Raw genomic sequence first — 21,667 nt, 5'->3', positions numbered from 1 at the left:
TTTCAATGAACATCAGTGTATTTGTCCCAATTCTTTTGTTCCACTAGAATTTTGTAGTATTGAAATTACTGAACTATGAAGGCTCAGAATGATTCTTATTCTCTTATTTGTGGTAATGAGGATGGATTTCCTTAAAGTCAAGACAATACCGCATTTCTATCTTTGAGAAGCAGGTATTGCTTTCCCCCTTAGAGGTGGTGAAACTGAAACAGTGTGAAATCTGATTGGTCCAGAGTGACACGGGGGATGCCAAATAGGAAATTAAAGATTCTTGTCCTCACCCTTTGGTACTCAATACACTTTATATTTTATGGATATTGAGTTATTGTGGTCTTGTCGTCTATTTCTCATGTTAAAGGTATTTACCAAAAAGAAAAAAAAAATGCTTTGTAAGGGTCTTATCTGAAAAGTAAATTAAGCAATCTGCTTCAGTAGGTTACTCCCTTTGTTTTCTCTAATAAAATGATAGCCTGAGAGTTCACTTTAAAGAAGGGGGAATTGGGAGGAGGAGAAAGAGTCTATGTGTGCATGTGTTACAAAGCCACATTTTAGAGGTCTAATATGCTAAGTTTCTTTGATGTGTCACTATGGATGAATCTTTAAAACCTGATTTTCTTTTTGGAGGCACTACTGAAGACGTATGGAAGTGTTAGGGGCCGATGGTAATCCTTCAAGGAGCACTACTGGCTGTGTTGGATCCCACCAAATGTTTTTGTAAAGCCCATGTTAATTTTGCACCTAGTCCAATTTGGAAGTTTATTATAGAGACTCTGGACTGTCTCTGAAATAAACATTTTTAGCTAAGCTATTCAGTGGATTATAATTTTTTCTCCTGTAGTATATGTATAGCAAATCATTAAAATATATGGAATTTTTAAAACTCTAAAGTAAAAACAAACTTTTAAAAGAAATCTTGGCAGAACCTCAGATTTTAGATCAAGGCTCTGTAATACCATAAACCCCTCAAATTCCCAGCATCATCAGAACTCTGGCTTCTCTGTGAATCACAGCCCCAAAACCGTGACTTCTCTTTGCATTACTTTGTCTCTGTTCTAATATTACTTGTAAAGGACAGATATTGTGATGTCAACTTCTATCATATCAGATTTACCAAAGCACCAGCAACAGGGACCACTGAACACCATTATTGGTAGAGCTCTGAATCAGGAATCAAATCTTTCATAAGATCTGGTATCCTCTCATGCTAAGTCACTTCAGTGGTTTCTGACTCTGTGCAACCGTATGCACTGTAGCCCGCCAGGCTCCTCTGTCCATGGGATTCTCCAAGCAAGAATACTGGAGTTGGTTGCCTTGTCCTCCTCCAGGGGATCTTCCCAACCCAGGGGTTGAACCCTCATCTCTTATGTCTCCTGCTTTGGCAAGCAGGTTCTTTACCACTAGCGCCACCTGGGAAGGCCATCAGGATACAGAAACAAGGACAAGACATTACGTAAACAATGTCCACAGGTAAGAGAACTTTAACTGCTTCCAGCAAACAAGTAACATTGGCTGATGTAAGACAGAAGTCTCCTTCTCATTCTGTAAATGTAGGTCTGGTATACCAATTGCATAGTTTCAGAGACCCGGGCTCTGCCATCCTTGGCACACAGATTCCAGTTGATGGTTCAAGATGGCTGTTTGATGGACTTCCTTGGTGTTCCAATGGCTAAGACTCTGCTCCCAATGCAGGAGACCTGGGTTCAATCCCTAGTCAGGGAACTAGATCCTGCATGCTGCAACTAAGACCCAGTGCAGCCAAATAAATAAAAATAAATATTAAAAATATAAAAATAGTTGCTTGAGAAAAAGAAGGAGAAAATGTGGGAAAGTAGAGACGCTGAGGGTACACATCAGCTGTTTCGTTGGCAAGTTTGCCAGAAACTTCCTTCCATTCATATTACACGGACACAATTATTCCAACTGACCATCTATGGCTGCAAAGGGGCTTTTGAAATATGATGTTTGTAACACATAATCATGGCTCAAGTAAAAACTGGAGTTCTGCTACAAGAAAGAAGAGAACAGATATTGAGGTAAGAATCCAGCAGAGTCCGCCACAACCTGAACAGTGTCTGTGCTGGTCTTCAGATTTGAGAGGCTGCCATAGTTAAATAGGAAGCCTAGAGTTCAGGAAAGCTGGATTGGCTCTCACTTCTATCCAAGTATCCAAGTGACTTAGTCATCTCATCTGTAAAATAGTTATTTCATGGTTAAAAAGTAATTGTTGCAGAACATGATAGGATAAGCATATAAGATAACCCCAAGATAACCCACAAGAGACACAGGTTCGATCCCTGGGTCAGGAAGATGCCCTGGCATAGGAAGTGGCAACCCACTCCAATATTCTTGTCTGGAAATTTCCACGGACAGAGGAGCCTGGCAGGTTACAGTCCATGGAGCTGCAAAGAGTCGGACACAACTGAGCAACTGAACACACACGTAAGATAACCCCTTGTTTAAAATATCTCCTGGATACGTTACCTGATCTAAAGCACATAGGATGGCCAAAACTTTGAGCTGAAAGGGCCATTCAAGGGTGTTTAGCTCAACCCCTCTCCCAATATAGGAATGTCTACCACAGTAACCCTGACAGATGGCCCCTGTCTTGTGCTTGAGCACCCATAGAGTATGTAACTTTGCAGTTCCATGGGTGGACAGCTCTGGTTGTCAGAGGGTTTATCTGGATGGTGGTCTAAAAGCTGCCTCCCTTGAACCCCTGTCTCCTGAAACAGCAGAGAACAAAGTCATTCTCTGTTTTTCATGGCAGTGCTTCAGCTTTTGGAGGACAGCTCCTCCGTCATCCCTTAGACTTCCACCCTTCAAGGCGAGCATTCTGGATTGTTGCAACTGTTTCTTAGGTAACCAGGTGCCCATCCTTCCCACCATCTGGGTATCTTTTTCTATATTAGTGTTTTTCAAACTCTGTTGACTATGACCCAGAGGAAGAAATCTATTTCATGTATCATCAGTATACATATACATGCATGTAAGTGAAACAAATTTCATAAAACAACGTGTAGCCTTATTAGCAGACACAAACTTGTATATTTTCCAATTCAACTCTATTCTATTCAGTCTATTGTGTTCTAATTTATTTGTTAAAGGCAGGTTTTTATTCACTCAATGGATTTCATACTCACTCATGGGGGGCAACTCATAGTTTGAAGATTACTATTTCGGACGCATTCCAGCCTATAAATATTCCTAGAAGGTAGTACCTTGATGCTGCAGGCTGACTGCAGTAAGCAAAAAGGGCTTTTACTTCCTGAGACCAGAATTTAATGTCTTTATCTTAAGGAAATCTGTTGTTCGCTAAGCTATGTCAAACTCTTTCTGACCCCATGGACTACAGTAAGCCAGGTTTCACTGTCCCCCGGAGTTTGCTCAGGCTCATGTCCATTGAGCTGGTGATGCCATCCAACCATCTCATCCTCTGTCACCCCCTTCTCCTCCTGCCTTCAATCTCAATCTAAATGCATTGAATTAGAAAGTAACACTTTCACATCATTTGGCTGAACATTTGAGTCAGTTATAACTGACTTTCTCTGTGTGAACAGCTTCTATCTAAGCCTGCTCTCCCCCACCCTCTCCTTGTGCAACTGATTTTTTTAAACCTAGATACAGAGCTTTAATTTAATCCTATTAAACTTCATCTTTTTCAAGTTTGACTTTTTTCAATGTTTCAAAAACTTTTTGGACCATTTTTGTCATTAATCTTTCCAGCTTTATAGCATATGCATATTTTATAACTATACTTTCCACGGAATAATAATTTTATGGTTTAGCCTTTAAAAGATAACTCTGACCTAAAGTCTCTGCCCATATTATAGTCATTTATAAACAAATGGTTGAAAAAAGAAGCAAGAAAGACAGAGATCTGTGGTACTAGACAAGAAAATAAAAGTTCTAAGAGGCTGGATTTGAAATGATTTATATATATATATAAATGAGTATATATATATGCTGCTGCTGCTGCTAGTCACTTCAGTCGTGTCCGACTCTGTGCGACCCCATAGACGGCAGCCCACCAGGCTCCTCCATCCCTGGGATTCTCCAGGCAAGAACAGTGGAGTGGGTTGCCATTTCCTTCTCCAATGAATGCAAGTGAAAAGTGAAAGTGAAGTCGCTCAGTCCTGTCCGAGTCTTTGCAACCCCATGGACTGTACAAATATAAATATATATAGGTTTTCTCCTTAAACTCAAGTTAGATAATGTTTACCCATCATGTGGCATGAAAATGACAACATTTGTTTCAACCTTCATGGGCACTCAATTTTGACAGTCAAGCATATATGGCCTATATTGCTAAGCCCTGGGAATTTCCCCCAGAAACCCTGGAGGGATGGAGATCCCCTGATGCAATACCATCACTTCCAGCTAGAAAGTAAAGGGGGGTAAGTGTGCATAATTTTCATTTGTTTATTTATTCATCTGTTTATTCCAGAAATAACTGTTGTGCCAAACACTAAGAAGCAAAAACAGGGAGCCTTAAATTAGGCTGTGGGGGTGTGGAGGACAGAGGAAATGCAAAGCAGGGAGGCCTAAGCATCTCCTCCTACTCAGAGAGGAGGCAGTAATAATTTTCAGCCCTAAAGTGTCAGCTCAAGAAACAGAATGAAGTAAGTCAGAAAGAGAAAAACATCATATATTAACACATGTGTGGATCTAGAAAAATGGTCCAGATGAACCTAGCTCCAGGGCGGGAATAGAACGTAGACGTAGAGAGTGGACACATGGACACGGGACGAGGGGTCAGCGGGGAAGGCGGGGCCAGCATGAATTGGGAGGTTGGGACTGACGTGTATCCACTACCATCTGTACAACAGATAGCTAGTGGGAACCTGCTCTATAACACAGGGAGCTCAGCTGGTGCTCTGTGATGACCTAGATGGGGGAAGGGAGGGGAGGGGAGGGAGGAAGGTCCAAGAGGGAAGAGATACATGTACAGGTACAGCTGATTCACTTCATTGTGCAGCAGGAACGTTGTAAAGCAATTATACTCCCATTTTGAATTAAAAAAAAAAGAACTTCAAACTGTGGTGGTCGTGGTTTAGTTGCTAAGACTCTTGCACCCCATGGACTGTGGCCCACCAGGCTCCTCCATCCATAGGATTCTCTAGCCAAGAATACTGAATACTGAAGTGGGTTGCCATTTCCTTCTCCAGGGGATCTTCCCAACCCAGGAATTGAAGCCGGGTCTCCTGCATTGCAGGGAGATTCTTTACCGACTGAGCTATGAGGCGTGCGAGCACACGTGCGCGCACACACACACACACACATACACACACGAAATGAGGTCTTAAGTGTTGGTAAGAGTTAGCTAGGCAAACAGAGAGCCACGTGCCAGAAGGCTCAGAGGTGAGAAACATGGGTACTTAATGAACAGCAAAGAACAGCAACATTCCTAAAGTGTTTCAAGAACGACATGGTTGCCAAATGCACAAGCTAAGGCTGTGGGGCAGAAACACGAGGAGGCGGCCTCCATCTGTGTTCCAGGAAGGACACCCATGTGTCTACTTAGGATCCTGCAGAGTTTAGGGGCAGCTGGAGGACACTTACCGTCTTTGCTACCTGTGGGTCCTTATTGGATCAATAGAAGCTAAAAAGGTCAGAATGAAAGAAGAATGGAGATGGCATTAGCAAGAAAGGGAGTCATTTTCATTTGATCTTCATGACAAATTCCAGACTCAGAGCCAGTAGGAAGTATTTTTTTCCCCTTGATTTTTCTCTTCTTTTTTAAGTTGTCTGGTTTGTTTGTTTTTGCTTTTTGTGATTGTTTTTTTGTTTTGTTTTTCCCCTAATGAGTAACTTCATTCTACATGGTACAAAAACTCAAAAATTCAAAAAAGATGGGTGGGCAAATTTCCTTCCTTCCTCACCCGCTGCCACCCAATTTGTCTTCCAGAGACAAACAAGGTCTGTTTTTATACGTCCAGAAATAGTCTATGCACATACAAGTAATATGTACACATTTATAAACCTACACCTTAGTCTTTTTTATGTCTAGAAATAGTCTAAGCACGTACAAGTAATATGTATGCATATATAAACCCACATCTTTTTTTTTTTTAAGCCAAATGGCAGGATAATATACACACAGACAACAGATAGTATTTTTTAAGTATATTTTATCTTTCCTTTTACAGAATTGTCCAACCCAGAAGGGGAAAAACATTTTTCAGTGAAAGAGAGGGGACCAGTCTTCAAGGACTAAGAAAACTAGTAAATATCAAGAAGACAGTAAATAGCTTTTTAAACTATATGTATCTATTTTTCCCCAGTTTCAATATTTACATATCTCAATTTTTCACGAAGAAACAAGAATTTGTAGGAAAAAATATAAAGGGAAATATTGTTGGTTCTTCTTAAAGATATTTTCTAAAATCCTTGAATTATAAAAAAGCTTGCAATCTTTTGCTGTCGAATACAAGACACACGATAAAAAGAACACTGAGTAGAGTTATACTTTATACTTAAAATTTTATGCAAGAGCTTGAGAATTCAGAAAGCTACACATGACTCTGTATGCAAACTTCAGAAATATTAACAATCTGTACTGAAAAACAGGGCCATCTAATTTTCTCTTTCGTACTTCCAGATTTGATGCAGAAACTAGGGAAGGAATGTTCAGGGTGAAATGAATAAAGGGAACATGATAAATGTGTAAGAAGATAATTAAAGCATGAAGCTTTCCACATCTCGAGATAATGGTAATGGCAAGTGTACTTTTAGCTAATTAATTGGTTAAGAACAATTTGCCTCGGTGACTATCTCATATTTGAATATGGAATGTTTTTTACTTTGCTAGAAACTGAGAATAGAATTATCTTGGAGCTTGTAAAACAAATAGCTTTTGGCTACCAAAAGTGTAATTACAAGTCAGGAAACCCAATTTGAATTAGTCCTACAGAGACAATTTTCCCCTTCACGCTGTGTAATTCATTGAGACTCAAGAGAGGGTAAATTTCCTTTCCACTCAAACCTTGTTACTGCATGAGAAAATAAATTCATTGCAGTTTGGACTCAGTGTATTCTTAACTAACCAAAAACAACATTGCTACTTGAGCAATCATGCACCTTATTCATCAGATCTGATAACTTTGGAAGTTTTTAAATATCAAACCCACCCTCAAAGTGGAAGAACTCGTCAATCTGATAAGGTTCAAAAGAAAGTACCATAGACACAGAAGGTGTCTAGTTCCATAGGAGGAATTCCAGAAACATTGTGAGCTAAGTTGGCAGCATTAAAATAAATGCGTGGTGCTGTTATGTTACTGTCTCCCAAATTGCCTTGAGGGGGATTTGCTCATTTAGATGGTTAAATTCTGAGAGATTTGCTAAATCAGCATCTTCTTACCTTACAGTCAAACTTAACAGACTCACTGCAGGCGAAATCCAACCCTCCAGGTTTAGACTTAGAACAAGGACAGGAAGCAAATTCAAGCACTATCTTGTAACTTGAAATTTATTTTCAAATTAATTTTCTTATTAAAAAAAATATTTTTTATCTTTTGGCTGCACTGCATGGCATGTGGGATCTTAGTTTCCCCACCAGGGATCAAATCCACGTCACCTGTGTTGGAAGTATGGCATCTTAACCACTGGACTGCCAGGAAAACCCTTTAAAGTAGTTAATTCTCTAACTGAATCATATTTGTGTATAAAATCACACATAAAAAACAAAACTGGAAGAAACTTACCGGAACCTTAAGAGGGATCAACCTAACGGGGATTTTATCCTCTATTCCTTTAAAAATTTCCACAATGATCATATGACACTTTGGTAATCAAGATTAAAGGGGAAAATCTGAAACTGAAACAGTTTCTTTCTCTGCACCTGTATTCCCTCTCCCCTGTGTGGCGGGATATCCTCCTAAACATTTTTGAACTCCTCCGAGTTCCACTTTTATTATTCTCTGCAGCAATTTCCTTCATAGGCTAGAAAAAAAAAATTGAGAAATAAAAAAATACAAATCCCTTTTTGTAACAGATTTCCTTTCACCTCTCCTAAAAACCTATGAAAATACTACAGCTTTATTCTCAACCTTTTTCCCGACAAAGAGAATCCAGATGTTCCCTTTTGTTTGCCCTAAAGGGGGAAATGCTAGTTCACCTTCCCTCCCCCCTTCCCCCCAAATAACTCAACCCCCTTCTAGCACATGTTGTGTATTCAAAGCTCTAAATGGTCTCCTGCCTTTTATCCAGGGAAATAATTGCTGCATTTTTAAACCAATCCTGCCAGGCAGTCAGGACAAACAGTCTTTTTAGAAGTTGGCCCCAGAGTTTCCCTGTCTCCCTTGGGGCGTCTTCCAGACAACGGCAGGGGAGAGGGGACTGGACAACCCGGAGACCTGCAGCTCTCTGACATCTGGACACTTGAGGAGGAGGAAGATGACTTGTTGGCCAGGTAAAAGGGCATCTGTGTCTAATCAAGATACATCCCAACCTTCTCCAGAGGTCCGCTGTGGAAGGGAAGAGGTTGCCTGAATTCTTTCCTCCTTCTCCAAATGCAGGAGACCCAGTGCCAGGGTGTGACCTTGAGAAGTCTCTATTCCAGGGCCTGGGGAGGGAGTTGAACTGGCTGATCCCCAAGGCCTTAAAAAAGCCTGTGATTCCAATTCCAGTTTATCCTTGTGGACTTCAGGGTATGTGAGGACATGAGGGAGAATCTTCTCTCTGGCCTCATTAATAGAGAAAGCTGTGTTTTTCCTGAGGTTGGTTTGTTTTTTATCTGGGAATTGTAACTCTTGTAACAGTTTCTGCTTCTTGCCGGGAGGCTTAGCAGCAGAGTTGTGGCCTCCCTGGGGCAAACACCTAGGGGTTTAAGACATGTGTTTTGTACACCAATCTCACTCTAGTTCCCAGCTTCCTTTACTACCTTTATTTTCCTTGTCCTTTTTCTTACTTGTTTTTATAGTACTGTTCTTACTTGTTTTATCTTGTTATATTGTGTGTCCCTTTTAAAGCTTCTTAACGTCTTTTTTGGAACAAAGTAGCATACCATAAAGTTAAATCAATTTTGAAAACATAGATATTAAGGGCATTTGTTTTTCTCTTTATCTCTGTTTTATCAGTTTCTCCCTAAATCTAAAAGTAGATCTCAACTCCATCATTCTGATTATGTAAACATCTTAAGCTACAAAAATTTGGTATAATTAAATGATACCGTTCTAGCTAGCAGGGATCAGGTCTGATGAGGGATAAAGCAGCTGCAGTGGAAAGAAAGAGCTTGGGCTGGCTCTGTCACGTACCGCGTGTCCGACCTTGGGCAGGGCCCTTCTCTCTGGATCTTAATTTCCTTGTTTATAAAATGAAGAGGTTGGACCAGGTCACCTTTAAAATCCCTTCCAGCTCTGAAATTCATTGACTCAGTGACCCATTGTGGGCACTTAATAAATAACAATCACACTTCTAGAGAACCTTAAGAATGACACGTTTGGACTCAGTGGTCAACGTATATTCACTTAGCATCCCTCCAGGATGTGGCCGCTTTGAGAGACAAACCAGACAGCCCTGGGGATCCTGTGGAGGCCCAAACCTAAAGGGGAGACCTAGACACCCGCTTGTCCCCACTGCCTGAGGGTTCCAAGTTTTTACAAGATTGTAAAGAACCAAAGGCATGGTGAGCAGTGATATTCATGAGACGGGGAGTCCATCTACTTTTTAAAAATAAATCTATTGGAGTGTAGTTGTTTTACAATGTTGTGTTAGTTTCTGCTAGACAGCAAAGTGAATCAGCTATATGTATACATACTGTTGCTGCTGCTGCTAAGTCACTTCAGTCGTGTCTGACTCTGTGCGACCCCATAGACGGCAGCCCACCAGGCTCCCCCGTCCCTGGGATTCTCCAGGCAAGAACACTGGAGTGGGTTGCCATTTCCTTCTCCAATGCATGAAAGTGAAAAGTGAAAGTGAAGTCGCTCAGTCGTGTCGGACTCGTCGCGATCGCATGGACTGCAGCCCACCAGGCTCCTTCATCCATGGGATTTTCTAGGCAAGAGTACTTGAGTGGGGGGTGCCATTGCCTTCTCCGATACATATTGTAGGGTAAGGGAATTAGAAAAAGTGAGGTTCGGAGAAAGAATGAGACCGGCACTTTACAGGAACAGATCATCTTTAATGAGGCGAGAAGGGGCAGCAGTCAGATTAGTGAGCTGCTGCACTAACCCAAGAGAAGAGGCATATATGTGGAAAGCTACTGTCTTAAGGGGGCCTGTTCTTCTCCAGGGTTATTGGGATTAGTTATCTCTTAAATGGCTGGGGCAAGGAATTCTGGAGATCAGCCACAGGCTGGGACTGGCTGGGAGCTGGGCATAATCAAACTTAATGTCCATTTTTTCCTTTGGATAAGAGTTTTTTGTTTTGTATAGAATGGTGGGGAGGACCCAGAGGGGAGTTTTAACTCCAGGTTATTTTGAGCTGTGTAACTTTCCTTCACATATATCCCCTCTTTTTTGGATTTCCTTCCCATTTAGGTCACCACCGAGCATAGGGCAGAGTTCCCTATGCTATACAGTACGTTCTCATTAGTTATCTATTTTATACATAATAGTGTATATATATAGTAGTGTATATATGGAGAAGGCGATGGCACCCCACTCCAGTACTCTTGCCTGGAAAATCCCATGGATGGAGGAGCCTGGTGGGCTGCAGTCCATGGGGTTGCTGAGGGTCAGACATGACTGAGCGACTTCACTTTTCACTTTCATGCATTGGAGAAGGAAATGGCAACCCACTCCAGTGTTCTTGCCTGGAGAATCCCGGGACGGGGGAGCCTGGTGGGCTGCCGTCTGTGGGGTCGCACAGAGTCGGACACGACTGAAGCAACTTAGCAGCAGCAGCAGTGTATATATGTCAGTCCCAATCTCCCAGTCCATCCTACTTTCCTTCCCTCCTTGGTATCCATATGTTTGTTCTCCACATCTGTGTCTCTATTTCTGCTTTGCAAATAAGTTCATCTATACCATTTTTCTGGGCTTCTCTGGTGGCTCAGATGATAGAGAAACTGCCTGCAATGCAGAAGACCCAGGTTTGATTTCTGGGTTGGGAAGATCCCCTGGAAAAGGTATGGCAACCCACTCCAGTATTCTTGCCTGGAGAATTCCATGGACAGAAGAGCCTGGTGGGCTATACCCCTTGGAGTTGCAAAGAGTCAGAAACAACTGAGTGACTATAACTTTTCTAGATTCCACGTATATACATTAATAATGATATTTTTCTCTTTCTGCATCTACTTTTAGCAGTCCTTTAACATAGAGGGGGATAGAGAAAATTTTAAATTGAGTAATGCTTAATTTTAATACTCTGTAAGTCAAAATTAACCTATTTAAGAATAGTAAAGATAACAGGTGCAATTTAGTTTTGCCATAAAATTATTGTGCTTGATATGTTTTCCCTTTAAAATGAATCACTGTTAATTATAAATGTGCTGATTGATTTTTGTTCTAAATTGTTTGCACTTTTTAACACACACACATGGAGTTCTAAGCTGCTGATAACATCTTTTAGGGTTTGCCAGTTTATGAGGAATGGAGCCAAGTTAAGGATAAACCATCAACAGTATAAAAAAACTTGTGTGTCTATTAACGACAAGAATCACCCACCCATTTTCAGAAAAAGGCAAAGAAAGGAGGAAAAAGCCTTGCCGAACACATTTTTTTGCCCCACACAAGTAACTTTCTCATATCCCTCTTTTTTCTAAACTATTCCAGGAAGAGTCTTTATATGTATGCTTCATTTTAATCATCTCAGAGGATTTCTCCTGGGACACGTATCTTTACTTTTCCAATGGCCAAATTGTAGTGTTCTTCCTCTTAAATATTAGTATCTACTGACGCAGATTCCTGCTTGTGTGTTAGTGGGTGGACATGAGCAGTGTTAGTGGTGGAGCTGCACAAAGGACCCTCATCCCAAGGAAGGAGGGATGTAGTTTGCAGAATTTCAAACCAAATATCTGGACAAAGCACCTGAAAATCTTTTTTGTTCTACTCCATTGAAAACTATATCCTCAACACCAGTGGCCAAGTGTGCTTTGTATTAATAATTCCAACAAACTCAGGAGCATCGTATTGGATCCTCATCCCTTCTTATCCCAGAGCTTCGCAGCGTTCTGACTACATCTTGCTTCTTACTAAGCATTTTGATTTGCTTCTTCCCATCCTCCCAGGTGGAAATGAACTTGAAGTCTTTCTTGAAAAAATTGCATTTGTCAAGGTGATTGCCTGAAGAGTAGCTGGCAAAGGGGCACTTGGCTTGAGACAAGATTGGAGGTACTTCCATTCTTTGAAGCTTCAGGTCTAATTGATTTCTCTTTTAAAGGATACAATTGAGATCAGGGTAAAATTTGGGGTGTTTTTTTAAAATACTTAGTTTTAACAAGTTGAAACTTGCACAACACATAAATGCAATCCAATAAATGATAATAATATAATGAATAATAATATAAAATAAGGCTAGCTAATTACAGAACTCATTAACAACTAATTCATACTGGTGTGGCATGTCGTGGGAACCAAGTCAAAGTTGTATGAAGATCATTGTGTTTTGATCCCATCAGGCATATCTGTGACCGTAGGTTTAACTCCATCTGAAGATAAAGGTAAAGCTCTTAAACATTTGAGGCCCCAGCCCTGTGCTCTCCTCCTTCTGTCTCTGGGTTCCGTCTCTGGGTTTTGGCATGAAACTGACTTTAAAGTCTTCATGATTACTTCTAGGCAACATCCTCATCAGGTATAGTGATCCTTAAAGCTAAAGAACTAAAAACTGATCACTCATTCCTGTTTTCTTCAGTAGCCTCTTTATTTTTTAGAAAATGCTAAAGACAGAACCACACCTTTTCTATCAATTTCCTAGGGTTTTCATTGACACTGTTTTATCCCATGCATGCTTTTCTTTTGAAGACAGCAACTTTCTTATGAATAGCTTTTTATATTGCTTATCCCTTTCTTGGATCTCCTGGAGCTCTGGAAAGCACCCAGCTCAATGATGTCATGAGGAAGCAAGTTTGGGCCACGGAAGAGTATCCCATTGTAATCTACAACTCCCTCTCCTTCCCACTCTCCCCCATGGCATCCCTGCTTCCTGCACAGTCAGCAAACCAGAGTCACTTCTCCCTGCTTTTTGTGGGGCCTCCCACATTGATAACTGATACCTGTGAACTCTCTTGTTTGTTCTTCTACTCTCCATGAGACAAGCTAACCCAAACCTCCTTAGGGTGTTGGTCTCATATAAGCCGTGACCCCTCTATCTATTCATCTGTAAATATTTTGAAAGAACACTCCACTGATTGCTACTTAAGCAAATTCCCATTCCCATCATGGTCCGACTCTGAGAGCTTTCTCTGAGTGTGCTTGCAGGACAAACCACTATGCTGATCTTAATAATTAAAGCACTTCCTGCCAGGATGCATTTTCAGCTGTAGACTGTAAATGTTTCAAAAAATATAGATTGATCTGGTCATTACACCTCCCCCACTCCCTGGGTCAGCAATGAAACCAGGAACGTTTTTTATTTGATAGCTTCCCATGTCAGATTTTTTGAGGCTAATGATTAGATGCTCTCTTGCAATGATGCTTTAAAAACAAAGCAGCGGCAGCAGTGGGAGTTCTAGATCAAGTACACATGGAAGAGATAAACCAAAATGTAGGGTATTACTCATTGTAAAGGTCTTTTAATCTCGTTTAAAATTTTTATTTTGTTGAAGATACAGCTGAAAAGCTTTATGAATGTTTCATCTTAAATTTATTTATTATTTTTAAAATATGCCAATACAAAACATTTCCTTTTTTTAATTTGGAGAGGAGGTCTTAAAAAAAAAAAAAAAAAGGAACAAACAATCACAATTGCCTCCCTGTGATGGCATCACTCTTCACCCGCTCAGTGCTCTGCAGTTGCCCTCCTGTGAACACCACGGAGCAGCCAGGTGTGGTCAGAAGCACACCAACAGAAAGGCAGAGCTAGGTTCACAGTCTGACCCCAGCGTTATTAGCGGCGAGACCCAGAGTAAGCTCCTCGCCACTTCATGCCTCCATTTACTTCTAGAGCTCTCGTGAAAAGGCAAAGGCAGAAAAATCATGGATTTACTGGAAAAAATTCGCAGTAGACAGCACTAATTCCCATCCTCTAAGATGGTGAAGGTTCTGGAAATGTGAGGAGCTTCTTTAAGGGTCTAGGGTTCACATACCATCAAAGGAGAGGACGCAGTACTGCCATGAGGAGAAGCCCTTGACATTTTGCGGTGGGTGACATGGAACCCTTACCAGTGCCCCGACCCTCATTTCAGGTCCCTGGCTGCCAACTGCTTCCTCTGGACCGCCTGAGTTCCAGTCACGGGACATCTCTTCTCCCCCGACTCTCCCGAGGATAACGAGTCATTAAAGACCATGTGTAGTTGGTGTCGCCATGTAGAAATAGACAAGAATCCTCAACCCTTTAAGACAGACATGAAATATATTCAAATTATCATGAAATGGTCTTTAAAAGAGACCTCATTCTAGCTTTTGATTATTTTGGAGAGTATTTTTAAGTAGAATGAGCAAAGCTCTCCTTATAGACCTAATAAAATTTCACATTAGTTAACTGCTGGTTTTCTACCCCTAACATGCATGAAAGGGGACTTGCTATGATCCACCCAGAACCCCCTCTACAAGCCCATGTTCACCGTGCTTCCTGATTCTTCTGTCACATGAAAGATTCGTCCACGAGCTACTCCTTTTCAAACTTCACCCATCTGATGTTAAGGATGGTGAAGATGAATTAGAATAGTTCTGCTGCTGGGTGGGGGTTTCCCAGGTGGCTCTAATGGTAAAGAACCCACCTCCTAATGCAGGAGATGCAAGGGACATGGTTTGATCCCTGAGTCAGGAAGATGCCCCTGGAGGAGGGCATGGCAACCTGTTCCAGTATTCGTGCCTGGAGAATCCCACAGACAGAGGAGCCTGATGGGCTACAGTCTATGCGATCACAAAGAGTCAGATACGATTGAAGCGACTTAGCATGCACACATGCAGTAGTGGGTGGAGATATAAGCTCTTACCAGACTTTCAGAAAGAGCTCCAATGGGTCAAGAATAGAAAGAAATTGGGATTCTCTGCCTTGCATTTGCTACCAGATGCTTCCCGCCTTTCCCCCCACCCCAGGCTCCCTCCTCCTTCTAAATCTCTGGACCTCATCAGAGTTAACTTGTGGGTTTCTCCTATCATGGCTTTGGATTTTTCTACCAATTCATTCTCTTTTACCTTTGTCTCTTGCTTCTCCCTTGTTTCCGTTCATTGCTTTTTCTTGTCTCCTTTTCTGGCATTCTGTCTTGCCTTCTAATTTCTTGTTTCTCATCCCTTCCATAAAAGGAATAACCATCAATGCTGACCAAGTCTGTCTATTTTTTGTTCTCTGTGGGCTTATGCTGAAGCTCTGCTCAAAACTGCCAGTGTACACTGGGCCCTGATAAAACCATAGAAAGTGGAGAACCCACCCCAAAAATAAACAGTCACTTCCTTCTTGGAAGGGCCATTCATAGTCCAACCAATGCATCTTGCATCAAAAGCTGTGAGAGGCAAACTGCTTGCATGCCAAATAAGCCCCATGAAACTGGCCTCTCGTGTTCAACCAACAAGTATATCTTGAGCCTCACAGGGTCAGGGGTTGCAAAAGGTGAGGGCTCAAGACTCCCGAGACTGGCTTGATTTCTGCTTTTGAGAAGACACAGGAGCAAACAAATAACAAAAGATCCATCAGTGCCACCCCTTCTCCCATCACCCCTGCCCTCTTCTCGGCATCATTTTCCTCCACCATCTGATGTGGGCTATGCTTTACCATTTTATTATCAGTATCCCTCCAACTAGAATGCAGGCTTTGAGAGGGAGGTATTTGGGGTCAGGATGCATGGCTGAATCCCCAGTTCTTCAACACTGCCCATCATGCGGAGGGCTCAAACATACATGCTGAATGAATGAAGCACAACATGATGTTTGCAATATCAGAAAAGTGGACGAAGAGCTACAGAATTCCAGGGATCCCCATGGAACTAAGGGTCATTGTGTGTGTGTGTGTGTGTGTGTGTGTGTGCACTTGTGTGCATAAAAATCAGATTCAAAGAGAAATTTGATGCTTTTGGAATGATGCAGGTAAAATATCAATACATTCAGAAGAGGCTTGGTCATCTGGTGCTGGGTTAGAGCGTTACAAAGGAGGAAGATTTGTGACATTTCTCCCCTGCCAATTAAAAAAAAAAACTTATTAAAGTGCTTGTTGCTTTATTGAGTTGCATTAGAAATGCTTACATTTCATTTGGAAGGAGGGAATGGGAAGCATTCTCAGTGCTTCCTTAGAAAACAAAATGAAACCTAGGTCATAGCAGTCAGGCAGGCAGGAGGGGTTTAAGAAATCAGGTGAGGCCAGTTTCTTTCTTGTCTTGGCTGTGTGCCCATGAGCATGTTGCCTGACCTCTCTGAGCTCCACTTCCTCAGAATATATAATATTACCTTATAGAGGTACTCTAATAATACCTTGTAGAGGTATCCTAAGTACTCAATAAGAACATGGATATAGTGTGTTTAACATGTCATTTGCCTGTTAAGTTCACAAGAAAGAGTAGTTACATAGCAGGGCTTCCTGGTAGCTCAGATGGTAAAGAATCTGCCTGCAGTGTGGGAGACCTGGGTTCGATTCCTGGGTTGGGAAGATCCCCTGAAGAAGGAACTGGCAACCCATTCCAGTATTCTTACCTGGAGAATTCCATGGACAGAGGAGCCTGGTGGACCATGGGGTTGCCAAGAACCTGACAGAACTGAAAGACTAGATAATTCTTATAGTTAAGTCACAGAGAAAAAAACATAGCTGCTCCCTTCTTGCAGCCATACTGCCGAGGAGTGGGGATACTGCATTGCTAAGGGTCTGTATGTAGTTTCAGGTAAGGTCTAACCAATTTTCTCCTGGCTCTTTATTTTTACACGAAGTGGCACTGAATGCAATATAAACTAGATGCCAATGAAAATGAACATCCCCTCCTGTTCACTGTTGCTGCTGCTGCTAAGTCGCTTCAGTCGTGTCCGACTCTGTGCAACCCCATAGATGGCAGCCCACCAGGCTCCGCCATCCCCGGGATTCTCCAGGCAAGAACACTGGAGTGGGTTGCCATTTCCTTCTCCAATGCGTGAAAGTGAAAAGTGAAAGTGAGGTCGCTCAGTTGCAACCCCATGGACTGCAGCCCACCAGGCTCCTCCGTCCATGGGATTTTCCAGGCAAGAGTACTGGAGTGGGTTGCCGTTTCCTTCTCCCCTCCTGTTCACAATCCTTCCCAAACCTAGTAGGAAAGAGAAAGCGACCACGCTCCACTCTTTTCTCTCCTGCCACTGAGGAGCCGTGATGATGTTCTCCGCTCAGACTACAGTTACCTGGGTGACTGAGTCATTATCCTGTTCCTCCCTCCTCTTCACACTCACCCCTTTCTCACCCCCATTATTTCCAATGAAAAAAGCTTTTAGAGGAAAAACTTCATCCACAATTTTATAATAGTCATCAATTTAAAACATTTCATTTCTTTCCTGAATGCAATATATTTTCTAATATTTTTAAGAAAGCAACTTATCTCTAAGGCAGAGGAAGGGAATAAAACAGCACATGATAAAAGAGAAAAAAGGCAGGCCTGGGAAACAGGAAGCCCAGCAGGACTCACTGGGCCTGGTTGGACTTCCTGGGGGTGAGTTTCTGAGGGTTTAGTGACTTTGTCTGGGGGTTGAATGACTTTGTCTGTGTGGGGACCGACTTTTGGAAAAAAAAAAAGGGGATCTGCTTGGCCAAGTTGGGCACTGGATGAAATTTTGGACCCATAAGGTACACCGTAGGACTCTAGATTCTTTGTGCCTGTTTCATCTGAATCGATGTTATCACGTGTAAAACTGAACCTTGTTATTGCTGTTTTTAATAAGAATTAGTGTGTGTCTTATTACACACGTAATAAGGGAATTTTTACACATGGTGGACACACCATAATCTACCCAGATTGAAGTATAGAATATTTTTTCAGTTCTCCAGAAAGCTTCTTCTTGCCCCTCTCAAGTGAAAACACCCCACCCCATACCACAAAGCCATTATTCTGATTTCTGTCACCATCAGTTTTGCCTATTCCTTGAACTTCATATATATATGTGTGTGTGTGTGTGTGTGTGTGTATTATTTTTTAGCCACACTGTACAGCATGTAGAACTTCCCCATCCAAGAATCAAACCTGTGCCCGTGCAATGGGAGCATGGAGTCTTAACCACTGAGCAACCAGGGAAGTCCAGAACTTTTAAACCTGTAATCATATAGTAGGTACTCCGTTGTGTCTGCTTTCACTCAATGTTATGCTTGTAAGATTCATGCAAGTTGTAATTTGTTCTTTTTCACTACTGTGTAGGGCTCCAGTTGTGTGACATATCACAACGTATCTATTCTCAGTTGTTGGCATTTGGGTTGTCTCCAGTTTGGGATTACTATGGATAAAGATGCTGCTTGTGTCCACACGTCTTGGGTGGATTTAAGCACTCATTCCTCTTGGATTCTTGGGTGATAAAGACATACATTCAGCTTTCAGGAAATCCTGCTGAACAAGTTTTCAAAGTGTTTGTCCCGTTTTATACTTATATCAGGACTCTATACTATTTCCTGCCTTAACTGAATAAGGGGTAACTGTTGGGGTTTCCCTGGTGGCTAAGTGGTAAAGAGTCCACCTGCAATGCAGGAGACACAGGTTCAATTCCTGGGAAGATCCTCTGGAGAAAGAAATGGCAACCCACTCCAATATTCTTTCTTGGGAAATCCCATGGATAGTGGAGCCTGGCAGGCTACAGTCCATGGGGTCACAAAGAGTTGGACTCAAATTAGTGGCTAAAAAGCAAGAGCAACTGTTAGTTATGAAACAAAATGTTCCTTTGGTTGCTCTGCATTCTCATCTTCATGTACACATCAAGATTTCACCAGTTACTATTAATAATAGTTTGTACCTGTTATTCCCTCTGCCTGGAACACTCTGCCACATATTCCCTGGCCAATTCCTCCTCATATTCGGGTTGTAGCCCAAAGGATGCCTCCCCAGTAAGGCCTTGCCTGACTGCCCCATCCGTGCGAGCACCTCTGCCTCCCCAGTGGGTCACTCACTATTTCACCCTCTGCTTCATTTCTGGCACTTACCCTGTTTGTTCATCAGTTTAATTATTGTCCATCTCCTCTCACTAGGAATGAAAGCTCTGTGAGGACTAGGTATTGTCTAGTCCTCAGAGTTCACTACAACCAATATAACCTGTGAAAGTGTGAAAGTGAAAAGCATTAGTTGCTCAGCTATGTGCGACTCTTTGTGACCCCATGGACTGTAACCTGCGAGGCTCCTCTGTCCATGGAATTCTCCAGGCAAGAATACTGGAGTTAGTTGCCATGCCCTCCTCCAGGGGATCGTCCCAACCCAGGGATTGAACTCAGGTCTGCTGCATTTCAGGTGGAGTCTTTACCATATGAGCTACCAGAGAAGCCCAGTACAACCTGTACAATCAATAAAATACTGCAGAAGTGACCATGTGTAACAGCCAAGATTAGGGAATAACCATAGGGCATCTGCCTCGCTCTCTGGGGTCCCCGGCTGTGAGGGAAGTCATATTGTGAGGACATTCAAGCAGCCTGGAAAAGCCTTTGTTTCCTGCCAACAGCCTGCGTCATGTGAGAGAACTTAGGAGTCAGTATCTCTGGCCCCGGTCAAGCCTTCAGGTGACTACATCTTGGTGGATATCATGAGAGACCTGAATCAGAGCCACTCAGATAAACCACTTCCAAATTCCTCACCCACAGAAATTGTGAACATGTTCATACTGTTGTGGCTTTAAGCTGCTAAGTTTTGAAGTAATTCGTACACGGTAATATTTAACAAATACCAGCACTCAGCAAGTATTTGTTGAACAAATGAATGAATAACTGAGTGAGTGAATTAGATTAAGAGCCACACATCATTAAGAGGCCACACATCAGTGGCCTCACGCCATCTGTTACTACCTGGTCAGAATGCATGTGTCATGGGCCTCTCCACTCTCAAGTTTGAGTTTAAGCTCATGATCTTAGAGCAAGTTTTCTCAACCTTGGCACTCTTGTTATTTGGAGCCAGAAAAGTTTTGTGTGAGGGGCAATCTTGTTCATTGCTGTAAGATTTTTAGCAGAATGAATCTCTAGTCTCCACCCAGTAGAAACTCCTCCCTCCAATGCAAATGTCACAACTAAAAATGTCTCCAGACAATGTCAAATGTGCCCTGGGATGCAAAATCACCCCCATTTAGGAACCATTGCTCTGAAGTAATCATTGAAGGGAGGTTAGAAATACTCAGAATACTGGTTGGGTTCAGGGCTGTGCCAAATTTTACAATATTTTTAAGATAATTGATTGATAAAAATCTAATCAACACATAACCTACTTTTTTCCAAAAAATAAATAAGAATTTAGTTAAGCAAAGTACATCTATAGATGAAACAATTATTCCTCATAAGTAAATGGCCCATTAATACTTACTGTTGCTAGGTATGAAAAAAAGACAATACCATGACCAAGCCAAATTCTACCTCTGGCTTTAAATAAAATACTGAGAAGGTGATTTGTCTCATGAATTTCCCTTTGGAAGAGGAATAGAAGTTACTCTCTCTCTCTCTCTCTCTGTTGTTTGTTTTGGAAGTATAATTGACTTACAATGTTATATTAGTTTCAAGTATACAGCAAAGTGATTCAGATATATATTCAGATGCTTTTCCCTATAGATTATTACAAAATATTGGGTACTGTGTCCAGAAGTTACTCTTAAAGTAGAGCAGCACAGTACAAGAACCAGTCTTCCTCAGATTCACTTATTTCCTGTTCCCTCTCACCTGGAACCTTTCTCAAGAGACCATGGAGCTTGCCTGCCTACTTCCTCCAGGTATCTGCTTAACTATCGCCTTATCAGAAAGGCCTTCCAAAGACTTCCCTCATCGTCCAGTGGTGAAGACTCTGCACTGCTCGGGGCGTGTGTTCCATCTGGGTGCTGGAAGCTCCACATGCCACGAAGTGTGTCCAAAAAAAAGGCCCTCCGAGACCAATCTTTTTCAACAACACCTCCCACCCACCAAAATCCCACACTCTTCATCCGTGGCCACCATCAGGCACACTGTAGATTCTGTTTGTCTTTGTCGTCTGCCTCTGCATGGTAAAATGTCAGTTCTCCTGTATCCTTATACCTGCAAGCAGTGCCTCACATCAGGTAGGTGCTCAATAAAAATTTGTGGAAGGAACGGATGTGGTGGGTCAAAGGCCAAGAAGGATTCAAAATGTTCCCCTGAGATGGGACTGGGGTAAGAAGGAGGGCTGCCCACATACTTTGTGTTGTACATTTTGCATTTTGAGTCATGTGAAAATAATAACTACTTAAAACAATCAAAAAGTGAAAGAAAAAGGTGGCCAGTTCCCTTCTTTCACCAAGTGGGATAAATCAAGCTTGCGCCGATGTCTCAACATTACTTTACATGACTGTCGTACGCAAAAGGTTTGTTCCCCACATCTCATTCACCCTCAGTGCAAAACTGGCTGTGCTGTCTTTGTTTGCACAACAAAGCTTGATGGATTGTTGTGGATTCTCATTCCTTATTTGAGAGCCTCTTGGCTTCTTTCAAGTCATGCTTTGGT

The 21,667-nt window shown here is 41.9% G+C and overlaps 1 long non-coding RNA gene across 1 annotated transcript; it reads left to right on the top strand.

Moving 5' to 3' along the window:
* Nucleotides 1-7,855: 7,855 nt before the first annotated feature.
* Nucleotides 7,856-14,785, top strand: LOC123329435. Its single transcript, XR_006544851.2, has 3 exons — nt 7,856-8,407; nt 12,167-12,269; nt 14,282-14,785. It is a non-coding gene; the product is annotated as an uncharacterized LOC123329435 (long non-coding RNA).
* The last annotated feature ends 6,882 nt before the right edge of the window (nt 14,786-21,667 follow it).

Source organism: Bubalus bubalis, chromosome 15, assembly GCF_019923935.1.
Source record: "Bubalus bubalis isolate 160015118507 breed Murrah chromosome 15, NDDB_SH_1, whole genome shotgun sequence".
Lineage (NCBI taxonomy): Eukaryota > Metazoa > Chordata > Mammalia > Artiodactyla > Bovidae > Bubalus > Bubalus bubalis.
This window is presented reverse-complemented; position numbering and strand designations above follow the sequence as displayed.